The 23139-nt window shown below is 37.7% G+C and overlaps 1 protein-coding gene across 3 annotated transcripts in view; it reads left to right on the top strand.

Annotated features, from left to right (window-relative positions):
- The first annotated feature begins 1886 nt into the window (after positions 1-1886).
- Positions 1887-23139, top strand: part of LOC127662419 (disheveled-associated activator of morphogenesis 1-like) — a 71702-nt gene continuing 50449 nt past the window's right edge. The window contains exon 1 of one of the 3 annotated variants that reach the window (XM_052153579.1): positions 1887-1987. The gene's annotated coding sequence lies outside the window, so the exon portion shown is untranslated. Of the gene's footprint in view, positions 1988-18011; positions 18451-23139 lie in introns of those variants that run through there. The other 2 variants (XM_052153581.1, XM_052153580.1) reach the window with 2 other exon arrangements.

Genomic DNA, 23139 nt, shown 5'->3' with positions numbered 1-23139 from the left:
AGATTTGGAAAGTGTTCAGAGGGCATACATACATTGACAGAATACAAAGCTATTTTGAATGGCCAACAATGGAGAAAGATGCTTTTTATCCCCAGTGCGGTGTAGTTACAGCATCTATCAGCAGGGGCTATTGGAACCTGTTTACCAGCCAAAACCGGACCATTTTCCTCATGTTGGTCCAGAGGTGCTTGAAGTCATACTGGCAGCATGTCAACTGTACCTGGACGTATAGGACACCTGAGTAAAAAAGGCCTGTCTTAGCAAATGAGATACTATGCTGGATTTGTAGCAGTTTTAATAAGCCCCAATTGATGTCAATGACTTGCCCCTCTCCCCTCGGCTGCAATGAGCCTAGCCTTGACTTAGCGAGGCCTGAGATTGACAATGATTTTTGGGGAGGGGAGACAAAAATCCACTGCTGACTCCCTGCCACTCTGTTAATAGACCAAAGTATTCTTGTAGGCATGACTACGTAGCTAGAACTGAGGACTCATGCTGAGAGATTTAGGAAGTCCAGTGAGTCCTAATATTTTGAGCAACATCAACTCCTGGTAATAAATGAGTGCAGGTAGTTTTTCTGCTAATGAAGTTTTGGGAATTAAAATTATTATCATGCGTTGCACCCCCATGGCACAATGTGCATCACCAGCTGCTGCTATTTCTGTAGTTCCACTAGACATCCCACCATGAACAATCATTCCCATAATCCTCTGTAAGTCTGTCTGTGGCCTGCTTTTGCCTAAATAAATCCTATGGATATCTTCCCCCAATTGCTTTTAAGTGGAATGAGTGCCACATTGAGCCTCAAATGATGTAGAGAAGTATTTTGGCAATGTCTGTTAACATCAGAGTTCAACTGCGTTTTCATACAATGGTAAAACGTTGCATTCCAATGACCATACTATATTACAACTTTATTTGCTTGCTAATTAGAAAGCAATATATGTGTATAGTCATATAATTATATGTTTCTGTGAGCCAATTTGGTTGCTATCAATTTTAAAACAACTCAATGGCAAAGTGTTGAGATTTGGCAAAACTGACCCCAATGGAAGGTTTATCCATTGTAATTGCAGTAACTTTAGTAGTACACAATGGAATAAAAAAGATTATTTATTTGGGAGCCCTTAATTTATTCAAATACAAGCTTTGTTCTAGTTTATATATACATGTATATATTATATTTATATAATATTTAATATTTTTAACTTTTTGTCAATTTATTTCTCCAGACTAACACTTTGTCATTTGTTATTATTAATTTAGCTGTCACTGCTGAGCTGATATTTTTATGTTAACATTTCAAACATACGTTAAATAACGTAAGTTTTAATAGAGCTCTGTTATGTTTCACCTGCTGTACTGTAGTTGTACTTTGAAAATGATCAAAATGTACTTCTTGTCATATTCCACATACAAGAAATAAAATGTTTGAATATAATTACACATTATTATTCTAATACATATTATATATTACAATATGTGAAAATAGTTATTCTCCCAAAATAATCAACCATTCTCACATGTATTGGCATTTTTATTTCTTAATTTTTTTTAAATAAACACACAGTTTTAATTAATACATTTGTTCTTGTCATATATAATTATCCACACAATTAAATAATTAAGTAATTAATCATAATTAATACATCTTTAATTAATATATTTTTATGTAATTAGTATCTATTTTTCTAAATGTATTAAATTGTTTATATTACTATTATTTATTTATTCTTTCTTTCTTTATTTATACGTTTAATACCACAGTAAAGTATTTGTTCATTCACATACATTTGAGCGTCACTTAAACTACAGCACTACAGTTCCCAAGGAAAGCTGCGCCGCTAATGGATTGCGCATGCGCACTAATGTCAATCCTGAAACCAGAAAATCGATGACATCACCTGCGTGTGTCGGATGACAATGAGACCGCACACGAGCTTAGAGAAAAGAGAGAGTCTGCGGAGAGGATGGGACTGTTTACAAGGTAAGTCCTCATTCTCGTCGACTACTGACAGCTGAAAGACACTGACAGTAAAACAAATAATCCCCAATTTAGCCAACTTTGGACTTCTTTTAAGCGGGTTGGCATTAATAGGTGGTACATTGAGAGGCAAAATCGATGGTTCAGTTGGCGAATGATTCTCCTCGGATTTTTAAAACACTTTTAAACGCAGTTTTGTTGTTCTTTAATCGAACGTGCCTGTTATTTTGAAACGTTGAATGATTGTGTTTATTTTGTTGCTTTGATCTCGTTCCCTCACGCGGCATTTTATAGTGTATCACTTTTCAACTCATGACAGTTTGATAACGTGTTTCCCTTTCCAACTAATTTAAATGAAAACAGAACAGTTTAATTAAGTCAGTAACTGTCACTATTTTGTTAGCAGCATGCTTTTTTTTTTCTTCTTTTTTTTTTTTTTTTACAGTTCACGAAGGACAAAGAAAAGTTAATGATTAACCATTTGATGGTAGTCTACTTTTCATGTAATGCAATCGAATTGCTGGTAAATATTGAAAAGAGTTTGAGTTTTGATGATGGAATGTTGTTTGGCAAATTAACCCAGAGATAAAAGAATAGGAGGAAGATGATGGAATATGCACACAAGTGCCATGCAAATCACTGAAATGATATGTTGATAAGTGAGAAAAAGAAAACGAAAGAAGTCTTGACAGAGTGTACCTTGACTGTTGGCCCATATTTCCACTTCAAATCACATCATATTTTATCATATCAGCACATCATATTTTTTTAGAACAAGATCCTTAAAGGAATAGTTCAACCAAAAATGAAAATTCTGTCCTAATTTACTCACCCTCATGCCGTCCCAGATGTGTATGACTGTTTGTCTTCTGCAGGAGAACACAAATGAAGATTTTTGTATTTTTTAGAAAGATCTAAAGCTTATGTATCTGAGTTCTGTAGGTCCATAGCATGTAAATGGTGGCTAAAACTTTGAAGCTCCAAAAAGCAGATAAAAGCAGCAAAAAAAGGACCGTCCGCGCATTCACGAGAGAGAAGTGCTCCGGTGAGAAGTGATGCACGTGAAAGCTCAGAGGATAGACGAAGCCAGTGAACCCGCAGATGGCCATTACCCGAAGCCAGTGATTATAGTTTCTAAAGTTATAAATATGGATATATATTTTTTTAAAACACATCGCTTCGCTTAAGAAGGGCTTTATTAACCCCCTGGAGTCGTATGATTACTTTTTTAATGGATGGATGCGCTTTTTTGGGCTTCAAAATCTAAGGTACCATTCAATCCCATTATAAAGCTTGGAAGAGCCAGGATATTTTTTAATATAACCCCAATTGTGTTTGGCTGAAAGAAGAATGTCATACACAACTAGCATGGCTTGAGGGTGAGTAAATTATAGGATCAATTTCATTTTTGGGTGAACTAACCCTTTAACAGAGCTCTACTTAACCTCAAAATCTCCTGGCATGAAATACTTCTTTACTGCTATGTTGATTTTAGGAATTGACAATTCCAAAATCAGCTCAGCAGTGACAGCTAGATTAATAATAACAAATGGAAAAATGTTAGGTCTGGAGAAAGAAATTGACAAAAAGTAAAAAATAAAAAAGCAACTGGCTCAAAGCATGTTGATTACCACAAAAATTCATTTCAACTCAAACCTACTTTTCTTTAAAAAAAAATATAAAAAGAGCAAAAATCGAGGTTGCACCCAGAATATTTCTTTAAGATGGAATAAGAGAATGTATTTTAACATTGACAAAAATCACATATGCCACCTTTGAAGTTGGGACAAGTAATTCTGTAATTAAAAATAGAGCTTGTGGGAATTGTAACTTGCATGATATTATTATGTACTCTTTCATCATTAATGTATGTAATGGGTAATGTGTGCACGCAATCCACTTCAGCAGTATAAATTATTGCAATAATGACAATGGCAATGGCATTCTTCCATGATCAAGATCACTAGCACAGACTTACAGTGACATCATATGTATTAATGCAAGGAGTCTCTGATCCGACCAAAATTGCTGCTCGCTCATGGATGTAATGCAGGTTCGTTCACATTGAAAATCATTGCTGCATATCTGCGTCTGCTTGTCATGCTTATCCGTGACTGTCTGACCTTATTAATTTGTTGCACTCTTCTATGTTCACCGTGTCTGTTTTAGTCACATCTCCAGAACTTAAAGGTGCAGTAAGCAATTCCTGAGAAAGACTGTTGATATTTAAACTCAACAGCCAAACAACAACATTTTCCCATTTACAGAGCCAGGGCGTTGTACAAACACCAATTTTTTTCAGCGCACGCACAGAACAGACAACAAATGGACTGTGAAGAGATATTTGTGGATTTGACAAAGTGGTTGGATTAAAATGACTTACTCCACATTTAACATGTCAGGCTATAAGCCAAATCCCTCCAGCATGGCCCAGAATTCCTGCGCACAGTCCTGTGTCCTTTCTCAATCTTCCCCTTTTTCTTTCGCTCTCTTGTTTCAATCTCTTTTTTCTGTTCTTCCAAGGCTTAAAGGGATAGTTCGGCCAAAAAATTATTTACTCATCCTCATGTTTTTCCAAACCTGTATGACATTCTTTCGTGATACACAAAAGGATGCAAGAAAACTTTTTGTTTCACTGAAGAAATAAAGGTTTGGAACAACATGAGGCAGGGCTCGGCATTAAGAATTGTCATGTGCTTGTCCTTCGGACAAGTAAATTGATCATTCACTTCAGTAAAAAGTGACTTGTATGGAGACAAAAACAAAAGAAAGTGTAAGAAAGAAAAAAAGATAAGCCTCCATCATCATCATTTACACCTAAGAACCATTAAGAACACAGTGCAGTGCAAGCCTGTATGAATTTCTCTCTTGTGACACAAAATTAGATTTTCGGCAGAATGTTAGTCACAGTCACTATTCACTGCATATTTTATGTCCATAAAATAAAAGTGGATTGAGACTGAAACAAACATTCTCCCTAACATCTCCTACGGAAGATAGAAAGACCGAATTCTCGCTAACACTTTACAATATGGTTCCATTCATTAACATTAGATAATGCATTAGCTATCACGAAATAATAATGAGCAATATTTTACAGCATTTATCAATCTTAATGTTAGTTACTAAAAAAAATGTCATTGTTAGTTCATAGTGCATGAACTAATGTTAACCTATACAACTTTTTATTTTTATGTATTAATATACTGTATATTGGAATTCACATTAAGCGAGATTAATAAATTATATAAAATTGGTGTTTATTGTTAGTTCATGTTAATTGATGTAGTTAACCAACATTAACAAATGGAACCTTTTTGTAAAGTGTTACCAAATGTTACTAAAATTCAATAAGTTCCTGAGAGAACCTTGCTGCTAAATCAGTTATGTTGTTTATTCGAAACAGATATGCATATAATAGATAATGTGTTTTCATTGTGTGCAATTTATTAATGTTATAGTATTAATATTATTATAATGTATATTGTTATGTACTTATTAAAATGGACTGATTCACATGGCAGAGAAAATACCTCGGATACATACATACATTAGATGGAGCTCTAGAAAGATGAGAGATCTAACAGGTGCACAAGTCAATATTAGCATTTCTCTTCACTCTACAGATGTTTATATTACACAAAGCATTTCTGCAATTTCTGCCTTTCTTGCTGTATTATGAGGGAGCACCACGATGTGACGTTTCAAAATTAGATCTCTTCAACCTTGCGCACATGCGATGAAGACAGCTTTGTTGATTATAAACAGGAGCAACAGTTTTATCGTATCACTTGCTTAAATGGGACCCATTATGTAAAATTCACTTTTACATGGTGTTTGTACATAAATGTAAGTTGGCAGTGTGTTTACACAACCACCCTACATTGTTAAAAGTCCACCCACTCCTCTTTCTTATATTTCTATTAATCAAAAACAGTGTGTCAAAATGAATGGTAAACCATTCATCGCCCACTACTGGTGACGGACTCCACCCTATTATCATAGATCATCCCGAGTTATCTACACACAGTCCGCCATTTTTTTCCATGCTGGAGCAGATACAGTGAGAAGAATAATGTCTCAGTTTTGTCATAAGTGTTCTGTTGTTGACTGTAAAAGTGAACATAAGAGTCTTCATGTACTCCCGGCATCAGAGCCACTGAAGACACAGCGGACAATTTTTGTTTTTGGAGGAAATGTGCCCCAAAACATAAAAAAATGTGTGTATATTTGTGCAAATCATTTTACACCAGACTGCTTTGTAAATGAGTGTCAATACAAAGCAGGATTTAAAAAAAAATTTGATTCTCAAGCATGGATTTGTACCAAATGTTCGTGTTCCAGCTTTATATCCTGAAGATGTAAGTATCACACTTAATATTTTAAGAATGTTTGCAAATCGCCTTTCCGAATGTGGTTGTTAGCTGATTCCACGGCTAATGCAGCTAAAGTTGACATTGTCTCTGATTGTATTTTAGACCAGAGCTATGTCGGGGGCGGGGAGCAGCAGCTCATTTGCATTTAAAGAGACACACATGAAAACAGCGTGTTTTAGATTCAACCCAAAAGAGGCATTTATAACATGGTACAATAAATGATCTGTGGGGTATTTTGAGCTGAAACTTCACAGACACATTCTGGGGACACCTGAGACTTATATTACATCTTGTAAAAAGGGGCATAATAGGTCTCCTTTAAAGAGAAGTGGTTCAACACCATTCGCATGTCCAATTAACAGGTTTTTATATACTGTATGTAAAATCTAAAGTTCAGTAAGTTCATTGCGCTTCCCCACTGTGTGCACTCACAAGCTGCTGAAAGCTGCACCATGAGTGAAGGAGAGAGGTAGAGAGGGCGACACAATAGAGGGAATTCCCTGCATTTTGAAAGTGAAACATGCGGGAATGATTACAATTGTGCTCAATCCCCACAGTCCTGCACAATTGAGCTAACTCATTATTGAGATTTTAATCAGGCTACTTGTCTGGTCAGACAAATAAAATTCTCTTTAACTGTTATACTTTATACTGAGGCTGTTGAAAGTTTAGGCTACATAAGGGTGTGAGTGCATGCATGGTCATGTACAGCAACGAGAGTTTATGTTTTCTCAAATTGGGGAGGTTGGTAGAGATGCTGATATTCGAAGTGTGGGAGACAGACATCTCTAATTAGAGAGGTGTGTGGGGTGTCACATTGACACATCTGCAGTATCTCAGTGCTATGGAACTGCCAAAACGTGATGCCAAGACTACTTTCAGAGTGCAACTGATACCAGTCTGAAGCCTCCACCCTCCCATGGACTCTACCTCTGAGTTAATCTGTTTTTTATTCCTAATTAGTTAGTTTAAAGGGATAGTTCAACCAAAAATTTTAATTGTGTAATAATTGACTTACCCTCAAGTTGTTTCAAACCACTTTGACTTCCTTTTTTTCCATTGAACACAAAGGAGATGTTAGGCAGATGTTAGTTGTTGTTCTGCATACAGAATTGAAAGTAAGATAAAGACTGTTTGGTTTATAATCTTAATCTCATAATCATGTGTTCATGTTACATTGATAATATAAAAAGAGTTAAAAGGCAACACCCAAAACACTCAGTCCATGAAAACCTATTTGCTCTGTATCCATGGCAACAGATATTTAAAGTCAACACGAATCCATTCGTAAACCACTTATTTATGTAAAGTGACATTTTAGAATAAAAAGGATTTAAAAAATGTATGGAGTGAGTCACAGGATTTGACTTTGACCATCAGGATTTAATTGGATTATTTGGAATAATCCAATTATTTGGAATTGGAAGTGTTTTCTGGTTGACAGTTGGTTAGTGGTATGGTGGCCAGGTGTCCCGTTTTTCCCAGGACAGTCCCGTAAATAAGCACTTTTTCTAGTGTCCCGATTTATTCTGAAAAGATCATGTTTTGTCCTGTATTTTCCCCTCCTAAAATGTCTCTATCGCCTATGTGGCTTTTTCAGTCACGTAAGCATTCTAATCAAAGAGGATAAGGCTTGTAAAACCAATAAAATCACACAGTGTTATTTGAAGTACATGATTGAATTAAACTATCCAATCACAATCCCCTATCAAAAGATCAAGAAAGAGTGCATGTACATTTAATGAGGATCTTCAAAAAGAGTTTACATTTCTAAAAAAGCTTGCAGACGGAGCCTAGTAAATGAAGTGTGAGATTTGTGGAGCTCTTTTTCCATCGCCCATGGAGGCTGCACCGATATTGCGCAGCATGTTCATACAAAAAAGCATGTGGATGCTACTAGAAGTAAGTGTGCCACACCAAGTATTAGCATTTTTCTTTTTGTGAACCAAAGTTCTGAATCTGACAAGGTGCACTTAAGTGAAGGACTTTTTGCTTATGATTCTGTTGTGCACGGCCATAGTTTTCGGTCGGCTGACTGCAGTGCGAAATTGATCAAGAAATAATATGATCCGAAATTGTCTTCTGCCCGCACCAAATCTGAAGCTGTCATACGCAATGTACTCAATTTTGTGCAGCTGGACTATCAGAAATTACTGCAGCCTGGCAACACATGTTTCCTCTCTCTTGGGACAGCTCTTGAAAGTATACTACACATTTTCAATGTTCAATGGCATATTCTCTTTCTCAGGAAAAATGCCCAAAGTTTCTAAGAGACATTTTCAGTGATCCTTGCAATTGGCTTCGCACTCAAGCAAACAGACACTTGTAACTACCCATTAACCAATTCAATGTTTTTTACTGTAGCATTTTTACAGTTTTTTACTGTTAAAATTGCAGACATTTTTTACAGTGTACACTGGGTCAGTTTTTAAATTCTTAAGGCCAGGTTATACTTCTGCTTCGAACCTACAGCGTAGCCTTCACTTAGTGGCCTACGCACAGTTTGCATTTATAGTTCTGCATTGGTGTGCCTGCGTTATTCTTTGAGTACACATCCAAAATGCTAACTATAGGCTTCATGAATAAACCAAAAGTGATGTAGCTTCTGGATTCAAAAGTATTATTTTTATTTATATATTTATTTATTTTATCCCCTGTTCTCCCCAATTTGGAACGCACAATTCCCACTACTTAGTAGGTCACTAAGTAGTTGCGGTTACTCACCTCAATCCAGGTGGTGGAGGACAAGTCTCAGTTGCTTCTGAGACCGCCAATCCGTGCATCTTATCACGTGGCTTGTTGTGCATGACACTGCGATGACTCACTGCATGTGGAGGCTCATGCTACTCTCCGCGATACACGCACAACTTACCACGCGCCCCAATGAGAGCGAGAACCAATTAATCACAACCACAAGGAGGTTACACCATGTGACTCTACCCTCTCTAGCAACCGGGCCAATTTGGTTGCTTACGAGACCTGGCTGGAGTCACTCTGCATACTCTGGATTTGAACTTGCGACTCCAGGGGTGGTAGTCAGTGACAATACTCGCTGAGCTACCCAGGCCCCCTTCAAAAGTATTAAATTATTGTAGCATCAAAAATGAGTTCAAAGTAAGTGATCATGTTGAAATTTAGCCACATATTTATTATAGGCTACTGTTTGTTGCCTGCATAGCAGAGAGAAAATAGATTAGGAAATTACTGTAAGCTTGAGTCACTGAAATAGTAATAAATAAATATTTTGGCATACTTTTGACGTTCCATGCTGAAAAACAAATCATCAAATTAGCTAATTAATAACTACTCGCCTGAATACACAAAATACTCGTTTTCAAGACTTTAAAGTGCATATAGGCAATATAACCAACTCTTACCAGCTGCTTTTTAATTTGCTGACAAATTAGAAGTGTTCCCTTTCCATAACTTTTGAGATATGATTATTTGCTAAACATACAGTCAAACATATGGTCAAATCATTGTGCCGTTGAGAAAGTTTGCGAGTAGAATATGACACATGTTGTTTCACTCACATTTCAAATTATTATCAAGTAAAACCCCAGAGAAAAAAAAGCTTTTAGTTTATAAGCTGAAAACATATTTTTTGTCACATTTCGCTTGTAAATTCTTGAAACAAGCATAATATTAAAACAACAGATGCTCCAGATAAAGACAATTGCTAATGGCCCCGAGTCCAAATACTATGTGATATAATTAGTCATGGTCTGAAATGTAACTTTTTAACCTACCAGCCAAGATGGCTGGTGGATAAAACAAATTACCTGCCAGTCACATTTCTTACATGCCTTTTTTTTTTTGTTGCGTTTTACAAGTGGATTTTACAGACATACGAGACGAATAAACAATACTGCATTGCATGCAATACTGCATGCAATGCAGCGGCACTATGAGCTAATCGAAGCCGTTCTATGTAAACACCTGTGCTACTGACTGTACTGTAGGCCTTCAGAGCCCCCTTGAGGACAAAACTAGAATAAACTGATAGAAAGCAAAAACCACACACCAGAGTGGCCTGTGATGCTGCGAAATTAACCTGCCAAGCAGAAAATGTACCCGCATTTGGTGCTTCACAGGTGTTAATTTTGGACCCTGTAATCATAGATCTTAAAATAATCTTGGATTTAATGCAACTCTATCTCAGATATCCTTGTTATCATCCTGGGGGGCAGTGTCTGGTTAAAGTGGAGCAATTACAGCTCTTGAGGTCTGCATTGGCATTACATTTTAAGAGGTACTTGTCAGTAACTGCCATAGCTACACTTAGCCTACGCCATAGGTTCGACGCAGAAGTATAAATTGACCTTTTGTTTGGGTTATTTTGCATCTATTGGTCAGCAACCTTTTGACATGGCGTGCCATTTTTCATTTTCCTGGTCAATTGCTGTCCCAGCAGTGTGTTAATTTTCACAGAGCATCTTGTGAAAGTGCTTTCATGAAAAAACAAAATTTGCAAAAATTTGCACGAGTCATTTGAACTACTTTAGTTGTGTTATAATGGTTCTTTTATGTCTTTTTGAGCTTGACAGTAACGAACATGACTAACACACAGTATCGGATTTGGATCCGGCTTATTGGACCGATACCCGATCCAGGTATCGGATTGGTGCATCCTTAGTATGCTGAGATGGAAATCTCAAGGATTAATAATGGTGTTTTCCTTATTACATCACGTGTTGCTCTAAAAGCAAAAAGAAACAAAAGAAACATGGAATGTAGCCTGTCATCCACGCAGCCTGACTGAAGTAAAGCAGGTGCGTTTAATCGCGTGATTAACCGAAAGTGAAGCTCTTGCCAGCTTGTGATGCGCGAATGGCTTGCACACACTGCACGAGTCTGTTGGTTATACTGCAGTCTCGTCACACTTTAACTTTTTGTTTAGCCCCCATTCAGCTCATGAAAATGCGCTGCATGATCATGAGGAAGGATTACATCAAGATTTTAATGCAGGTGTGGAATTTATATAAATAAAATAGTCTACTCCTCTCTCGATGTTGCATACCAGTGATTACCCCTCCACGTGCCAATGCTGGCACGTGTGCCATAGGTTGCTGACCCATACTTTAGAGGGAAGTTTATGTGGTTTTCGGTCAGATTGGATTATGTTTGACCTAGCTTGTTTATTTTTTTCACTTTCAGTGTATTATCAATGACATCGAGCTTGTTTTGCACTGGTGCCAGAATGTTTGCGAGGACTTGTTTTTCCCATTGCCTGAACCGCACAGCACAAGTCTGCATAAGTAGTCGGTTTAAGTGTGTGTGTGTGCGTGTGTGTGTATGAACAGCCTAGGGATTGTGTGCATCAGATAAAGGAGGTGATTTGGGAGGCCTATCCTCTGCCCAGTGTAGTGGAACAAAAACCCAGTGTAGCTGTTTAAATTTGTCATTCTCTCTTGGATAATACTTGGACAATACTCTGATCTCATGTTATTCATATTGCAGTTCTGGTTGGCACCCCAATGCTCCGACAAGCATTTCTGCTCTAACCACCCAAAGGCAAAGGGCTCTTAACGTGGGCAGGGAAACAGTCTTTTGTGATTCACAGAGCTATCGCACGTCTTCAAGTGGCTTTGAATAAAATGCACAAGTCATATGAACTACTTTAATTGTGTTTTTATGGTTCTTTTATGTTATTTTTGGAGCTTGACCGTAACAAACATGACTACCACATTGTATCAGATTTGGATCGGGTTCATCAGACCGATACCTGATCCGTCTAAAAGCTTCAGTATTGGAGCCGATACCGATCCATGTATCGGATCGGTGCATCACTAGTTCTGTTCTTTCTGTAGGTTCTTGTAGTATTATTGCCCCAGCCCAAGGTGTGGTCTTGCAGCTAGAAACACAGCTTATGCAAGAGCCATTGTGGCATTTCTTGATGGAGATCAACATCTGCTCCTTCTGCAAAGGGTGTTGTGTGTGTGTGTGTGTGTGTGTGTGTGTGTGTGTGTGTGTGGGCTTTCCCCTAGTCTGGGCCCAAGACCATTGTTGAGTTTTTTGGCATGCAGCGAGACTACGCTGTCAGAAAAAAATAATCAGTTGTTACTGGCGCAGTACCTAAAAAGGTACACACACGTACATCATTTCCTTTAATATGCAGTCAAAACAGTCCTCAGTACAATGAGCCAATTCTGCACATAGGACGAAGTTACAGTGCTTCTACATGGAATGGGTTTCAGTCACGATTCTGTGATGGACTCAGCAGATGGCGAAGGTTGCTGCCGATGACCATTGTCATTTGATCCATATCAGATGTAGCAGAAACGGCACAACCTTGAACTCTGCTTGCACCAGGAAGACAGGCTGACCATAATTACTCTTGAGGATTGAAACAAAGATGCTTAGACGTAATATGTTAAAGAAACGATGGCGCTAGCTAGCTTTGTAGAGGGAATGCCTGTGCCCTGCCAGAGCTCACAAAAATTTTCTGTGGGCCATGAAATGTGTGCAAATGTGGGTTTATCTTAAGTGGAAATGCAAGCCCCAAAAAGACTGCTGAGGCTGAAAATGCAATCAAGTCTCTAATTGGTTCTGGGCTGGTGCCGGCACATGTGGTAGGGTGTTTTCAAACAGTAGCCAGTGGAAGCATGATTCTTAGGGGTAATTTTATTGCTTTTCTTGTTACTAGGGTGAGCGAGTGTGCTCTTGGTTTGGCAACTAGTACAGGTCATTTGGGGCACATATTAGTGCACTAATGATGGAGAAAATGGAGTACATTATCCCACTGCATGGAAGAAAGGCCACAGAGCTCTCAGCTGCGTCCCATAGGCTCTGGACAAAAGGAAAACGGTTTGTGCCACCAGTCATGCCAGAGCATTTCTAAAAACATTTTATTTATTCACATTCTGCTGTATTTAATGAGGTTGTGAATAGCTGCGGTAGGGTTACAGAATGCTTGGTCATGTCTCGGACATAATTATATCTTAATGTTTGCTACCACTAGTTGTCTGACATAACCACAGTGTCGGAAACAGTTAAATGGTGGTTGTCAACACTGGCTCGACTGGCTGTCACATGCAGCTAAAATGCAAAATAAGTGTTTAAGTGCAAATAAATAACATGTTTTTTCTTAAGGGCGAAGTATCTGAGTAGTCACACCTTTGATTCATCCGCCTGTGTGTGACACACCTATAATTACCAAAAATATTTCCTTCATGGAGCTGGTTACTAAAACACAGACTATATTGTCCATACTGCAGTTGACCTACCTAGAAATAGTTCACCAAAAAATAGGGATGCAAATTTGTTTAACACAGTAATAGCCAGCATTCACTGTTATTAAAGTCTATACTGGCTGCAACAAAACAGGCTCACATGACAGATGTGCGTATTTAGCAATAGTTATTACTGTACATCAACATTTGAATGAACAACCATATATTTGTTTCATAACAAACACATTTTTAATAGATAACTTTTGTCAGTTTAACAATGGAAGAATAAAGCCAGCCTACCCACAGTTTGTGCTTCTGGGCAATTCTAATCAATTTGTCAGCTTGTGTGATATATATATATATATATATATATATATATATATAGTATATATATATATATATATATATATATATATATATATATATATATATACTGTAAATGGGCAGTGGTCAGTATGGTATGCAGTCTGTGGGTAACCCACTCTGAAATCCTGCTGTGCATTGCAACCCTGTCTCCTTTGCAACATAAGATAAATGCGAGAGTTGCAGGGCTATAAACTTGCTTTCCAAAATGTGTCAGAGAGCAATTCATAACGCAACACATGTACGCATTGCATTCTCAATGTTGCCACAAGAGGCCCTATAGCGGACATTGGTGTGAACTGTCCTCTGCTACGATCATCATCATCATCATCAAAGACAGCAATGCATCAGTATTCTATACTGATTCTTCACTACCATGCAACTATGGTATTTATAGACAGATTAACTTGAAAGAAAAATAAGGGCTAGGGACCTACTCTACGAAGTCCCTAGAAGTTCATAAGTTAAAGTCCGAGTCTTGATTTTAGATAGAGCAATTAAGGAAAAGGTCCATTTTGAACAGTATGTCCTCTCCAATGTGGAAACTCCGGTAAGAGTTAAGCGCATTGAGTTTGTGTAATTAATCAGTCTGTTGTGTCTCTCAGCTGTGATGAGCCTTAATTCTGAAGTTGTTTGTTTAAAGCCATTTAAAGCTATTTCCCAGCTTTAGTAGTATAATAATAATCTGAGAAATCACAGAGTGCCGATGAATGAAAATACTGACCGACTGACCGACAGCGCTGGTGCTGACTAAATGCATGTCACCTCAGCATTTACACACATTTTTTTTTCTGTCTCCACCTGCTGTCTAAAATCTGCGATGTCACAAAAATATATGTAAAGAGACACATCTAGCTCTTTATACATCTGCACTGCTCTTAGTTTAGAGCACCACGAATAAAAGCGGAGTAATACAAAGAGTGAAGCATCTGAGTGCTGATGTACTGAGACATCAGTACTCATGGAACATCTCCCGTCCAATCAGAGGACTGGAACTAACTGTTGTATATTTGAACATAAGGATCAGATTTTGTTTTAACTGCTATGGATTATATTTGGGTCAAATAAAGCGTACACAATCCCAGAGTTGGACAGGCTGCAGCATTGTGCATCCATATGAAATTACCCTGAATCTGTTTTTTAAGCTCTTTTAGTGGTTTCTGGCACATTTTTCCATTTGAATTTTGTATTTGTCTCTTTGGACCAGGACTTGCCTGTTTCTATTTTGAGGAAACAGGATATCCCTTCTTTTATGACCACAGAACAGGCTTTTTGCTGTGTAATGACTGGTTGTTTTGATATGACCCTTGTATAAATTAAATGAGTGATTTCTGCTGGCCTTATGAAACACAACCTTCATACCATGTGGCCATGTGTCTAATTTAGGGATTTATTTGAGCCAGGCTTTTATCCATTCCATCATAAGAGGATTTTGGCCAAAGGAAACGTTGTTATTTTTCTTCGCTTTGTTACAGTATGTGGAAAAGAACACATAGATTTTTGCAATATAATCTGGTTAAAGGTCAGACGTGGGTGTTGGAAAAGCCCTCTACAGATAATATATGTTCATGTCCATAGGTCTATGTGATGTACATCCACCTGTCATCAGGCACACCCATCACTTTCTACCTGACAGTCTAAGGGTGTGAGAAATCCTTGAGAGAAGATACAGCTGTATGTTTTCCATATGAATGTTTGCTTAAGAATGAAAAAACATCTTACCCCTGTAGAATCAGATCAGGTTCTTTTTTTTTATCATTTAGTCATATGTGATCAAATGTTGGGCATTTCATGGTGCACTGATTGAAGGAAACAAGGACATCTGAATAGTTTCCTTGCGTCACGGTGTGGGTGCTTGGATATGTTGAGATGTAATTAAAGGCTGATGCTGTAATGTAGGTGGTAGGTGATGGAACTCCCCTGCTGCCTTTGCACAAAGATTTCCTGAGGTGACCTGAGATTTGTAATATCACTGTTAGGCTTGTAGAAAGTTGTGCAGATTACCTTTTAAACCCCCATCATCTATAAAACTGTGCACATTCCCCACAATTTACATGCTAATTTATCAAACATTTCTCGAGCGCTGAACCCGTGCGTCCAGATTTTTCTAACCATGCGTACTCTGAACGCGCAGAATGCACATGCACCAGGAATTATTTGCACTGATAAGTGGGTCCACAAGGTGACAACACCCACAAATGAGCCACTGCTGTCACAAAGAAGTGCTAGAAAAAGACATTATCACAGCTAAACTTCAGGAGAAGAAAGTAGATACAACAACAGTGGATGTACACACATCAAGAGAGTGTGTGTAAGTAAATCAGGAGATACCTACATTTGTATGACTGCAGTTTCAAGCAATATAAAGAAATCTTTACGAGTCTAAACTCCTGAAGAAAAGTCATCTCATAGCAGTCATAGAGTGCATGTGGCAACCGCCTGTGTACGCATGCACAGTCAAATGAAATATACTTTCAAAGGCTAGGATTTGTCTGTATGCAGACACTAAGCATTTGTTTCGAAACCAAAGTTTGGGCTTTACAATATTAGAGTTTTTGCTGTTCAAAATGTAACTTTGATGTCAGTAATGTCATCTTTGTAATATTTGCATTCTGAGCTGCGACTGATCTTTGCATACTTGCATCTATGTAACCAAACAACAGACAGAAAACAAGACATGTGCTGAGTGTCATAACAACGGCAAAGTGGGCTCTGATGTGGGATTTCATGTGCATGGAATCAAAGCCTAAAACTTCAACACTAGTCTTTTGCTGCATTACAAGCACTACATTTCCTCCAGGAAATGCAAATCTGGTTTTAGCTGGTCTTTTAAGCAGGGCAGCATTTAATGATTATTTCAATGGCTTTGTAGTGTAAAAATCATGATGTATACATACAATAATATGGTAGCCAATCATCCATGTTTTTATTGCCATAAAACGCAACACTCAATTTTATACAATATGTATTGTCTCTCTACCCACCAAGGGGTCCTTGGCCTGAAAATGGTTGAATACCCCTGCTCTATATTACCAAGATTGTAGTTAGATGTTATCTATTAAAAACAAAACTGACCTAGACCGTGACCTCAAGTGTTAGACGACAGTTGTAATGCTGGCTTGTAAGAGCGTAGATTCTTGCTCTCCATTGTTGTTAAAGAGCAAAGTTCATGATATATAACTGCAGTTGACAGACATGCATCACCATTAGCAGTGCCTGTGCTTCCTAAAGGTGTCCCTAACATGACCTTCGCTCCTCACAGTAGAGGAAAGGGGCAGATGCAAACTGGCTCTTCTCCTTTAGACAATGGAAATTTGATCTTCTCTTGGAAACCCAGGCTTTCATCATTGCTTTCAAATGTTGCAACCAGGGTATTCTGGGAAATAATGGGATTTCATATCTGAAGCAGGGTGTTCAAGGAAGGCCACAAGTCACTCTCTGAGTTTGTATGTACTTAAGGTAAAGATTTTGGCTCAAGAACCCATGTGAATCCAGCTGATTGATCTATGGAGTCAATACAGTTTCGACAGGGTGACGCTGGGGTGGGGGGGATGTGGTGGAATGATCTCTGTCTCGTCATTGTCATCCCGCCTCTTAGGGCCATCCTTCAGCAAGGCTCATGACCAGAGTTTGGCAGGAAAGTGAGAAGAGGTGCATAATTAATAAGCCTCATTCTGACAGTGGTGGATGAAGCACACCTGATGTGAATAATGCTTTATTATAATGCTCATCCATTGTAAATGTATCAGATTATTTTAACGTCTATGGTCCACTAGGTGAAAATCATCAAGTCTGATTGATTCGAAAAGTAGTAGGATGCATTTCCTTATGCGAGCCTGGCAATTTGAGGTTTTAATCCTGTCGTTGCAAAAATGCATCAAATTAAACACCAAACTTTAATACTCCGGTTACTGAGAGTCTTTGAATCTCAGTGTTTGATCTATTTTCACTCTACACTTGTTTGTTCTGTAAGCATGGGAGGACTCAAACTGATTCTCCCTCTGATTGGACTCCTATTGACTAGTGCAGAATGAAGGTGTGGCTTTGAAGGAAGAGGGTGGTCCTACTCAGACTGGGAACATCTGTCTGACTGTGTTTGTTTGGAGCATGCATTTATTCAGACTCATAGCTCAACCTCACAGTTGCAGTTGGATGTATCACTATATATTAACTGCAATGCTGTAATTCTTGTGATTAATGGAGAGCTTTTCTAGTGCTACATAATAGAAGAGGATTTTTTGTGTTTTGATCTCAACATAGAGGGAATTTTTGAAGCTAATTTATGACTTGCACTCTGAATTGATTGTGAAACATAAGAGACATTGCGGTCTGCATGCTTCCCACACCACAGCTTTCAGAGCTGAAATCAACAGGGCTATTGCTGTATGACTGGATTTGTCGCTGTAATGTGCTCTTGACGTGCATTTTTGAGAGGTGAGCATGCAGTCTTTTTGTTTTAAAGCAGAGTTTCAGCAGTTCCAGACCCAGATACTCTCACCCAGACTCTCATCCAACCCAGGGATACATATTCTCAGAACACTGATGCCAATTACATGTACGTATGAAAATGTTTTATTCCAGGTTTTTGCAGAAAGCAGCATTCTGAAACATGTAATCGAGACGGTTACATTATGTAATGCTTATCTGATCAATTGTTAATATGTTCAAACATTAAAATCATATTTTTAAAGAATTTTATACAGTTTTCTATATGATATACACTACCAGTCAAAGTTTTGAAACACTTGAAATGCTTCTCATGATCTTTTGATCTGAAGGTGTATGCCTAAATGTTTGAAATTAGTTTTGTGGACAAAAATATAATTGTGCCACCATATTAATTTATTTCATTATAAAAATAATAATAATAATAAAAAGTTTTTTTGAATTGATGACTTGGACTGAATAATAAACAAAAGGAGCCAATAAGTGCCCAACATAGATGGGAACTCCTTCAATATTGTTTAAAAAGCATCCCAGGGTGATACCTCAAGAAGTTCGTTGAGAAAATGTCAAGAGTACATGTCTGCAAATTCTAGGCAAATGGTGACTACTTTTAATCAAAATCCAAAATAAATCAAAATTGTGTTATATTTTAGCATCTTCAGTCACAACATAATTCCTGTAGTTCCATTAAAGTTATTCCATAGTTTTGATGACTTTAATATATATTATATATATTATGTTATATATATTTATATTTATATATATACGCACTCACTGAATATATATATATATATATATATATTTATTAGGGCTGCAACTCACGATTATTTCGATAATCGATTAATCTAATGATTATTAGAACGATTATTCGACTATTCAGCGATTAATCATAGCTCTTAACCGATTATTGCACTTGTGCCTGACATAAAAGCTTGTATTATATGTTCTTACTAACAATAAAGAGGACAACATCATCTTTTAAAAATACCTCAATGACATTCACTGAATTAAAGATAATTTATTTTAATAAGTTTAATTCAGTAAAGAAATTCACTGCAAAATAATCATATAGTTATCAAGTGTTTTTGTCTTGTTTTCCATTTAAAAATGTCTAAACATCCTTAAAACAAGATACATTTTCTTGAAAAGCAACATATAAGATATTTAGACTTGCTTTAAGAGAATGTATCTTAAACATACAGTGAGGAAAATAAGTATTTGAACACCCTGCTATTTTGCAAGTTCTCCCACTTAGAAAACATGGAGGGGTCTAAAATTGTCATCGTAGGTGCATGTCCACTGTGAGAGACATAATCTAAAAAAAAAAATCCAGAAATCACAATGTATGATTTTTTAACTATTTATTTGTATGATACAGCTGCAAATAAGTATTTGAACACCTGTCTATCAGCTAGAATTCTGACCCTCAAAGACCTGTTAGTCTGCCTTTAAAATGTCCACCTCCACTCCATTTATTATCCTAAATTAGATGCACCTATTTGAGGTCATTAGGTGCATAAAAACACCTGTCCACCCCATACAATCAGTAAGAATCCAACTACTAACATGACCAAGACCAAAGAGCTGTCCAAAGACACTAGAGACAAAATTGTACACCTCCACAAGGCTGGAAAGGGCTACGGGGAAATTGCCAAGCAGCTTGGTGAAAAAAGGTCCACTGTTGGAGCAATCATTAGAAAATGGAAGAAGCTAAACATGACTGTCAATCTCCCTCGGACTGGGGCTCCATGCAAGATCTCACCTCGTGTGGTCTCAATGATCCTAAGAAAGGTGAGAAATCAGCCCAGAACTACAGGGGAGGAGCTGGTCAATGACCTGAAAAGAGCTGGGACCACCGTTTCCAAGGTTACTGTTGGTAATACACTAAGACGTCATGGTTTGAAATCATGCATGGCACGGAAGGTTCCCCTGCTTAAACCAGCACATGTCAAGGCCCGTCTTAAGTTTGCCAATGACCATTTGGATGATCCAGAGGAGTCATGGGAGAAAGTCATGTGGTCAGATGAGACCAAAATAGAACTTTTTGGTCATAATTCCACTAACCGTGTTTGGAGGAAGAAGAATGATGAGTACCATCCCAAGAACACCATCCCTACTGTGAAGCATGGGGGTGGTAGCATCATGCTTTGGGGGTGTTTTTCTGCACATGGGACAGGGCGACTGCACTGTATTAAGGAGAGGATGACCGGGGCCATGTATTGCGAGATTTTGGGGAACAACCTCCTTCCCTCAGTTAGAGCATTGAAGATGGGTCGAGGCTGGGTCTTCCAACATGACAATGACCCGAAGCACACAGCCAGGATAACCAAGGAGTGGCTCTGTAAGAAGCATATCAAGGTTCTGGTGTGGCCTAGCCAGTCTCCAGACCTAAACCCAATAGAGAATCTTTGGAGGGAGCTCAAACTCCGTGTTTCTTAGCGACAGCCCAGAAACCTGACTGATCTATAGAAGATCTGTGTGGAGGAGTGGGCCAAAATCCCTCCTGCAGTGTGTGCAAACCTGGTGAAAAACTACAGGAAACGTTTGACCTCTGTAATTGCAAACAAAGGCTACTGTACCAAATATTAACATTGATTTTCTCAGGTGTTCAAATACTTATTTGCAGCTGTATCATACAAATAAATAGTTAAAAAATCATACATTGTGATTTCTGGATTTTTTTTTTAGATTATGTCTCTCACAGTGGACATGCACCTACGATGACAATTTCAGACCCCTCCATGATTTCTAAGTGGGAGAACTTGCAAAATAGCAGGGTGTTCAAATACTTATTTTCCTCACTGTATGTGTCTTTTTGTATATAAGTGTATTTTGTCACTTGGTTATACTTCTGTGAGTGCAGTAAAGACAAAATGTACTTTTATTAAAGATCTATTCTCTAAAGCAAGTCTAAATATGTTGCTTCTTTTTTAAAAGTATTTTTAGATATTTTTTATTTTTTATTTTTAATATTATATTCAACATTCTCAGATAACAATTTTTTCTTCTGCAGTATTGCTGCTAAAGAAAATGTACATTGTTATTAAATTGCGGTGTATAATGGGGACTATACGCTCTCTCACCTTTCTGTTCACTTCAATCCATCTTTAACTCACAAAAAAATCAACTCTCTTATTAATAAAGCTGCGTATTGCCAGTTTTCTTCACGATAAGAAATGCACAGTTATATTTAATGTGATTCAACAAGTCTTGAGCCATTAAGTTGTAATGTAGCTGCATTAAGCGTGTGCGCTCGAGGGATGAGCATCTCTGTGCAGGAGTGTGCATCAGCCGGGTGCAGTTTCAATCTCTCCCACTTAGATCGAGACATCATAGAAGAGGCGCTGACCACACAGAGAAATGCCAGTTTTGGAGTTTGTAGTAATTTACATGATCTGCTTCCATTTTATTTGAACTTTTATAAAACTATAACGTATTAAATATAACTGCATTTAAGATGTAATGCCAGGGTGTTTCATTTAAAGAGCTCCGACTCCACTTAATCCACAACGAGTGTGCTTCTGTATTTACTTATTTTGTGTTTTTGCATTATAATTCCCTCATACTTTGAGATCTACATCACCTGAGGCTGTTTGGAAAGTTTAGAGTGCATCTGGACTGTGAGCTGATTTCTTCCTCTCCTCAGTCAGGCGTGAGCTGCAGTGCTGCTCTCACGCATCATCATTAGAGTTTAATGCGATCTCGTGTTACATGAAATGATATCAAACAACTATTCGATAATGAAAATCTTTGTTGACAATTTGTTTTATTGTCGATAAAATCGCTTCAGCCCTAATATACTGTATATTAACCCCTGAAAAAGGGTCATTTTCAGAATGTATTGGTGGCAGGTTGTTTTGTATGTCTGTTTAGGCATTTCTCACCTGGATTCACTCTTTTAGACAGTTCTGTTGTTATTTTGTTTGGTGTGTTGTCATGTAAAGATACTTGGACCACTTATATAGATAAAGGCACTATAAGCTGTATCCATACTTGTTCTTTGGCCCTGGCTGAAACGTGCGTGCGTGCATGCGTGCCCTTAGCTAAATGACTCTGGTGAAACAGCAGTAAAGTTTTGGGTTATTATGGAGGAACTTTTATGAATGGAATGAGACTGGTGTGCATTTCTCCTGTGGGTGTGCTCGAGTGACATTTAATCAACTAGCCTACACATAAACAGCCATGATACATATACAAGTTGATGCTATATTTTAATGTACATACACTCATGTATGTTTTGTAATACACATATTGTTTACAGAAAGAAACTAAAGCTGTAATAATATCTTAGTTTTTTTCAGTGATTGTCACCATGTGGATGTATAATGAGGTTTTACTACCTGATACTAACTAGTGATTACTAATGATTCCGCTTTCTATTATAATGCACAGATGGTCATTATTATGAAATAAACCTAAACTGACAGGGTGATCAGGTCTTGAATCGGTTTGAAATATGTTATTTTGCAATAATGACCAGCTGTGTGCACATATTCCAGCTTGCTGCATTTTATTTTTCATATTCCAATTGTTTTAAGTGACGACTCATTGCCCAAACATGTGATTTTTTTTTTTTTACAGTAAAAGAGATGCTGTTTCTTTTCTTTTACATTTTAAAGTCAGTGAAAATTAAAAGCAGTGCCAAGGGAGTACTACGGATGTATAAATACCCTACTTGTCTTACCTTAAGTGTCTTAGCAGTTGCTATTGCCAATGTGTAGAAAATAGCATGAAAAAATTACACTTGAATTTTGGATATATATCATGTTCCTGTGTGTGGGTGTTTGACCTGACATGC

Source organism: Xyrauchen texanus, chromosome 22, assembly GCF_025860055.1.
Source record: "Xyrauchen texanus isolate HMW12.3.18 chromosome 22, RBS_HiC_50CHRs, whole genome shotgun sequence".
NCBI lineage: Eukaryota > Metazoa > Chordata > Actinopteri > Cypriniformes > Catostomidae > Xyrauchen > Xyrauchen texanus.
Note: the sequence above shows the minus strand (reverse complement) of the source record. Positions and strands in the feature narration are given on the sequence as shown.